This window comes from Phytophthora infestans, genomic scaffold (assembly GCF_000142945.1).
Source record: "Phytophthora infestans T30-4 supercont1.152 genomic scaffold, whole genome shotgun sequence".
NCBI lineage: Eukaryota > Oomycota > Peronosporomycetes > Peronosporales > Peronosporaceae > Phytophthora > Phytophthora infestans.
The window spans coordinates 112,373-119,855 of record NW_003303607.1 but is presented as its reverse complement, the minus strand read 5'-3'; the positions used below and the strand labels follow the sequence as shown (position 1 = coordinate 119,855).

Here is a 7,483-nt window from a genome sequence, read left to right as displayed (position 1 = left end):
TGGCTTTCACCCACGCGACCCGGGTTCGAGTCCCGGTTTGGGAATTTTGCTTTCTTTTTCAATTTTTCGCTCCGCCATGTATATAGCGCTCGTTGTGCTTGCTGGTACGACGTTCGGATGACTGTATGGCCGGTGATGGAGAGTAGCTCGGCTTAGCACTCGCAGGGGCAACGACCAGCCGGTGGGTAAGCGTGGCGAGAACGGCGGGTATCTAATTCAGGTTTAAAACAACAGCTCCTGCGTGGTAAAGTTCTTTGAAGGTGCTCAATGCAAAGTTGAAGGCGGCAATGCGCGTGGCCTTGGTGTGGTGCGCTTGGTTGTGTGTGAGTATGCGTGTGTTTGGCGTTTGTTCGGCGTTTGGTTGGCGTTTGTTTTGGTTAATAGAAGGTGCTCCCAAATAGTCTAGGCGATTAGGATACGTGGCTTTCACCCACGCGACCCGGGTTCGAGTCCCGGTTTGGGAATTTTGCTTTGCTTTTTCAATTCTTCGTTCCGCCATGTATATAGCGCTCGTTGTGCTTGCTGGTACGACGTTCGGATGACTGTATGGCCGGTGATGGAGAGTAGCTCGGCTTAGCACTCGCAGGGGCAACGACCAGCCGGAGGGTAAGCGTGGCGAGAACGGCGGTATCTAATTCAAGTTTATAACAACAGCTCCTGCGTGGTAAAGGTCTTTGAAGGTGCTAAATGCAAAGTTGAAGGCGGCAATGCGCGTGGCCTTGGTGTGGTGCGCTTGGTTGTGTGTAAGTATGCGTGTGTTTGGCCTTTTGTTTGTCGTTTGTTTTGGTTAATAGAAGGTGCTCCCAAATAGTCTAGGCGGTTAGGATACGTGGCTTTCACCCACGCGACCCGGGTTCGAGTCCCGGTTTGGGAATTTTGCTTTGCTTTTTCAATTCTTCGTTCCGCCATGTATATAGCGCTCGTTGTGCTTGCTGGTACGACGTTCGGATGACTGTATGGCCGGTGATGGAGAGTAGCTCGGCTTAGCACTCGCAGGGGCAACGACCAGCCGGTGGGTAAGCGTGGCGAGAACGGCGGTATCTAATTCAGGTTTAAAACAACAGCTCCTGCGTGGTAAAGGTCTTTGAAGGTGCTCAATGCAAAGTTGAAGGCGGCAATGCGCGTGGCCTTGGTGTGGTGCGCTTGGTTGTGTGTAAGTATGCGTGTGTTTGGCCTTTTGTTTGGCGTCTGTTTTCATTAATAGAAGGTGCTCCCAAATAGTCTAGGCGGTTAGGATACGTGGCTTTCACCCACGCGACCCGGGTTCGAGTCCCGGTTTGGGAATTTTGCTTTGCTTTTTCAATTCTTCGTTCCGCCATGTATATAGCGCTCGTTGTGCTTGCTGGTACGACGTTCGGATGACTGTATGGCCGGTGATGGAGAGTGGTTCGGGTTAGCACTCGCAGGGGCAACGACCAGCCGGAGGGTAAGCGTGGCGAGAACGGCGGTACCTAATTCAGGTTCACAACAACAGCTCCTGCGTGGTAAAGGTCTTTGAAGGTGCTGGATGCAATGTTGAAGGCGGCAATGCGCGTGGCCTTGATGTGGTGCGCTTGGTTGTGTGTGAGTATGCGTGTGTTTGGCCTTTTGTTTGGCGTTTGTTTTGGTTAATAGAAGGTGCTCCCAAATAGTCTAGGCGGTTAGGATACGTGGCTTTCACCCACGCGACCCGGGTTCGAGTCCCGGTTTGGGAATTTTGCTTTGCTTTTTCAATTCTTCGTTCCGCCATGTATATAGCGCTCGTTGTGCTTGCTGGTACGACGTTCGGATGACTGTATGGCCGGTGATGGAGAGTAGTTCGGCTTAGCACTCGCAGGGGCAACGACCAGCCGGTGGGTAAGCGTGGCGAGAACGGCGGTACCTAATTCAGGCTCACAACAACAGCTCCTGCGTGGTAAAGGTCTTTGAAGGTGCTGGATGCAATGTTGAAGGCGGCAATGCGCGTGGCCTTGATGTGGTGCGCTTGGTTGTGTGTGAGTATGCGTGTGTTTGGCCTTTTGTTTGGCGTTTATTTTGGTTAATAGAAGGTGCTCCCAAATAGTCTCGGCGGTTAGGATACGTGGCTTTCACCCACGCGACCCGGGTTCGAGTCCCGGTTTGGGAATTTTGCTTTGCTTTTTCAATTCTTCGTTCCGCCATGTATATAGCGCTCGTTGTGCTTGCTGGTACGACGTTCGGATGACTGTATGGCCGGTGATGGAGAGTAGCTCGGCTTAGCACTCGCAGGGGCAACGACCAGCCGGAGGGTAAGCGTGGCGAGAACGGCGGTGTCTAATTCAGGTTTAAAACAACAGCTCCTGCGTGGTAAAGGTATTTGAAGGTGCTGGATGCAAAGTTGAAGGCGGCAATGCGCGTGGCCTTGGTGTGGTGCGCTTGGTTGTGTGTGAGTAAGCGTGTGTTTGGCCTTTTGTTTGTCGTTTGTTTTGGTTAATAGAAGGTGCTCCCAAATAGTCTAGGCGGTTAGGATACGTGGCTTTTCACCCACCGCGACCCGGGTTCGGAGTCCCGGTTTGGGGAAATTTTGCTTTGCTTTTTTTCAATTCTTCGTCTCCGCCATGTAATATAGCGCTCGTTGTGCTTGCTGGTACGACGTTCGGATGACTGTATGGCCGGTAATGGAGAGTAGTTCGGCTTAGCACTCGCAGGGGCAACGACCAGCCGGTGGGTAAGCGTGGCGAGAACGGCGGTATCTAATTCAGGTTCACAACAACAGCTCCTGCGTGGTAAAGGTCTTTGAAGGTGCTGGATGCAATGTTGAAGGCGGCAATGCGCGTGGCCTTGATGTGGTGCGCTTGGTTGTGTGTGAGTATGCGTGTGTTTGGCCTTTTGTTTGGCGTCTGTTTTGGTTAATAGAAGGTGCTCCCAAATAGTCTAGGCGGTTAGGATACGTGGCTTTCACCCACGCGACCCGGGTTCGAGTCCCGGTTTGGGAATTTGGCTTGGTTTTTCTATTCTTTCTTCTGCCCTGGATATAGCGCTCGTTGTGCTTGCTGGTACGACATTCGGATGACTGTATTGCCCGTAATGGAGAGTAGTTCGGCTTAACACTCGCAGGGGCAAAGACCAGGCGGAGGGGTAAGCGTGGGGAGAACGGCGGTATCTAATTCTGGTTCACAACAACAGCTCCTGCGTGGTAAAGGTCTTTTGAAGGTGCTGGATAGTATGTTGAAAAGCGGCAATGCGCGTGGGCTGATGTGGTGCGCTTGGTTGTGTGTAAGTATGCGTGTGTTTGACCCTTTTTGTTTTGTCGTTTGGTTTGGGTTAATAGAAGGTGCTCCCAAATAGTCTAGGCGGTTAGGGATACGTGGCTTTCAACCCACGCGACCCGGGTTTCAAGTCCCGGTTTGGGAATTTTGCTTTGCTTTTTCAATTCTTCGTTCCGCCATGTATATAGCGCTCGTTGTGCTTGCTGGTACGACGTTCGGATGACTGTATGGCCGGTGATGGAGAGTAGCTCGGCTTAGCACTCGCAGGGGCAACGACCAGCCGGTGGGTAAGCGTGGCGAGAACGGCGGTACCTAATTCAGGCTCACAACAACAGCTCCTGCGTGGTAAAGGTCTTTGAAGGTGCTGGATGCAATGTTGAAGGCGGCAATGCGCGTGGCCTTGATGTGGTGCGCTTGGTTGTGTGTGAGTATGCGTGTGTTTGGCCTTTTGTTTGTCGTTTGTTTTGGTTAACAGAAGGTGCTCCCAAATAGTCTAGGCGGTTAGGATACGTGGCTTTCACCCACGCGACCCGGGTTCGAGTCCCGGTTTGGGAATTTTGCTTTGCTTTTTCAATTCTTCGTTCCGCCATGTATATAGCGCTCGTTGTGCTTGCTGGTACGACGTTCGGATGACTGTATGGCCGGTGATGGAGAGTAGCTCGGCTTAGCACTCGCAGGGGCAACGACCAGCCGGAGGGTAAGCGTGGCAAGAACGGCGGTATCTAATTCAGGTTCACAACAACAGCTCCTGCGTGGTAAAGGTCTTTGAAGGTGCTGGATGCAATGTTGAAGGCGGCAATGCGCGTGGCCTTGATGTGGTGCGCTTGGTTGTGTGTGAGTATGCGTGTGTTTGGCCTTTTGTTTGGCGTTTGTTTTGATTAATAGAAGGTGCTCCCAAATAGTCTAGGCGGTTAGGATACGTGGCTTTCACCCACGCGACCCGGGTTCGAGTCCCGGTTTGGAAATTTGCTTTGCTTTTTCAATTCTTCGTTCCGCCATGTATATAGCGCTCGTTGTGCTTGCTGGTACGACGTTCGGATGACTGTATGGCCGGTAATGGAGAGTAGTTCGGCTTAGCACTCGCAGGGGCAACGACCAGCCGGAGGGTAAGCGTGGCGAGAACGGCGGTACCTAATTCAGGCTCACAACAACAGCTCCTGCGTGGTAAAGGTCTTTGAAGGTGCTGGATGCAATGTTGAAGGCGGCAATGCGCGTGGTCTTGATGTGGTGCGCTTGGTTGTGTGTGAGTATGCGTGTGTTTGGCCTTTTGTTTGGCGTTTGTTTTGGTTAATAGAAGGTGCTCCCAAATAGTCTAGGCGGTTAGGATACGTGGCTTTCACCCACGCGACCCGGGTTCGATTCCGGTTTGGGAATTTTGCTTTGCTTTTTCAATTCTTCGTTCCGCCATGTATATAGCGCTCGTTGTGCTTGCTGGTACGACGTTCGGATGACTGTATGGCCGGTGATGGAGAGTGGTTCGGCTTAGCACTCGCAGGGGCAGCGACCAGCCGGTGGGTAAGCGTGGCGAGAACGGCGGTACCTAATTCAGGCTCACAACAACAGCTCCTGCGTGGTAAAGGTCTTTGAAGGTGCTGGATGCAATGTTGAAGGCGGCAATGCGCGTGGCCTTGATGTGGTGCGCTTGGTTGTGTGTGAGTATGCGTGTGTTTGGCCTTTTGTTTGGCGTTTGTTTTGGTTAATAGAAGGTGCTCCCAAATAGTCTAGGCGGTTAGGATACGTGGCTTTCACCCACGCGACCCGGGTTCGAGTCCCGGTTTTGGATTTTTGCTTTGCTTTTTCAATTCTTCGTTCCGCCATGTATATAGCGCTCGTTGTGCTTGCTGGTACGACGTTCGGATGACTGTATGGCCGGTGATGGAGAGTGGTTCGGCTTAGCACTCGCAGGGGCAACGACCAGCCGGAGGGTAAGCGTGGCGAGAACGGCGGTATCTAATTCAGGTTCACAACAACAGCTCCTGCGTGGTAAAGGTCTTTAAAGGTGCTGGATGCAATGTTGAAGGCGGCAATGCGCGTGGGCCTTGATGTGGTGCGCTTGATTGTGTGTGAGTATGCGTGTGTTTGGCCTTTTGTTTGGCGTTTGTTTTGGTTTAATAGAAGGTGCTCCCAAATAGTCTAGGCGGTTAGGATACGTGGCTTTCACCCACGCGACCCGGGTTCGAGTCCCGGTTTGGGAATTTTGCTTTGCTTTTTCAATTCTTCGTTCCGCCATGTATATAGCGCTCGTTGTGCTTGCTGGTACGACGTTCGGATGACTGTATGGCCGGTGATGGAGAGTGGTTCGGCTTAGCACTCGCAGGGGCAACGACCAACCGGAGGGTAAGCGTGGCGAGAACGGCGGTATCTAATTCAGGCTCACAACAACAGCTCCTGCGTGGTAAAGGTCTTTGAAGGTGCTGGATGCAATGTTGAAGGCGGCAATGCGCGTGGTCTTGATGTGGTGCGCTTGGTTGTGTGTGAGTATGCGTGTGTTTGGCCTTTTGTTTGGCGTTTGTTTTGGTTAATAGAAGGTGCTCCCAAATAGTCTAGGCGGTTAGGATACGTGGCTTTCACCCACGCGACCCGGGTTCGAGTCCCGGTTTGGGAATTTTGCTTTGCTTTTTCAATTCTTCGTTCCGCCATGTATATAGCGCTCGTTGTGCTTGCTGGTACGACGTTCGGATGACTGTATGGCCGGTAATGGAGAGTAGTTCGGCTTAGCACTCGCAGGGGCAACGACCAGCCGGAGGGTAAGCGTGGCGAGAACGGCGGTACCTAATTCAGGTTCACAACAACAGCTCCTGCGTGGTAAAGGTCTTTGAAGGTGCTGGATGCAATGTTGAAGGCGGCAATGCGCGTGGCCTTGATGTGGTGCGCTTGGTTGTGTGTGAGTATGCGTGTGTTTGGCCTTTTGTTTGGCGTTTGTTTTGGTTAATAGAAGGTGCTCCCAAATAGTCTAGGCGGTTAGGATACGTGGCTTTCACCCACGCGACCCGGGTTCGAGTCCCGGTTTGGGAATTTTGCTTTGCTTTTTCAATTCTTCGTTCCGCCATGTATATAGCGCTCGTTGTGCTTGCTGGTACGACGTTCGGATGACTGTATGGCCGGTGATGGAGAGTGGTTCGGCTTAGCACTCGCAGGGGCAACGACCAGCCGGTGGGTAAGCGTGGCGAGAACGGCGGTACCTAATTCAGGCTCACAACAACAGCTCCTGCGTGGTAAAGGTCTTTAAAGGTGCTGGATGCAATGTTGAAGGCGGCAATGCGCGTGGCCTTGATGTGGTGCGCTTGGTTGTGTGTGAGTATGCGTGTGTCTGGCCTTTTGTTTGGCGTTTGTTTTGGTTAATAGAAGGTGCTCCCAAATAGTCTAGGCGGTTAGGGTACGGGGCTTTCACCCACGCGACCCGGGTTCGAGTCCCGGTTTGGGAATTTTGCTTTGCTTTTTCAATTCTTCGTTCCGCCATGTATATAGCGCTCGTTGTGCTTGCTGGTACGACGTTCGGATGACTGTATGGCCGGTGATGGAGAGTAGTTCGGCTTAGCACTCGCAGGGGCAACGACCAGCCGGAGGGTAAGCGTGACAAGAACGGCGGTATCTAATCCAGGTTCACAACAACAGCTCCTGCGTGGTAAAGGTCTTTGAAGGTGCTGGATGCAATGTTGAAGGCGGCAATGCGCGTGGCCTTGATGTGGTGCGCTTGGTTGTGTGTGAGTATGCGTGTGTTTGGCCTTTTGTTTGGCGTTTGTTTTGGTTAATAGAAGGTGCTCCCAAATAGTCTAGGCGGTTAGGATACGTGGCTTTCACCCACGCGACCCGGGTTCGAGTCCCGGTTTGGGAATTTTGCTTTGCTTTTTCAATTCTTCGTTCCGCCATGTATATAGCGCTCGTTGTGCTTGCTGGTACGACGTTCGGATGACTGTATGGCCGGTGATGGAGAGTAGTTCGGCTTAGCACTCGCAGGGGCAACGACCAGCCGGAGGGTAAGCGTGGCGAGAACGGCGGTATCTAATTCAGGTTCACAACAACAGCTCCTGCGTGGTAAAGGTCTTTGAAGGTGCTGGATGCAATGTTGAAGGCGGCAATGCGCGTGGCCTTGATGTGGTGCGCTTGGTTGTGTGTGAGTATGCGTGTGTTTGGCCTTTTGTTTGTCGTTTGTTTTGGTTAATAGAAGGTGCTCCCAAATAGTCTAGGCGGTTAGGATACGTGGCTTTCACCCACGCGACCCGGGTTCGAGTCCCGGTTTGGGAATTTTGCTTTGCTTTTTCAATTCTTCGTTCCGC

At 52.3% G+C, this 7,483-nt stretch overlaps 1 non-coding gene across 1 annotated transcript; it reads left to right on the top strand.

The window, feature by feature from the left end:
• The first annotated feature begins 3,275 nt into the window (after window positions 1-3,275).
• Window positions 3,276-3,351, top strand: PITG_30791. The gene has a single exon. It is a non-coding gene; the product is annotated as a tRNA-Glu (tRNA).
• The last annotated feature ends 4,132 nt before the right edge of the window (window positions 3,352-7,483 follow it).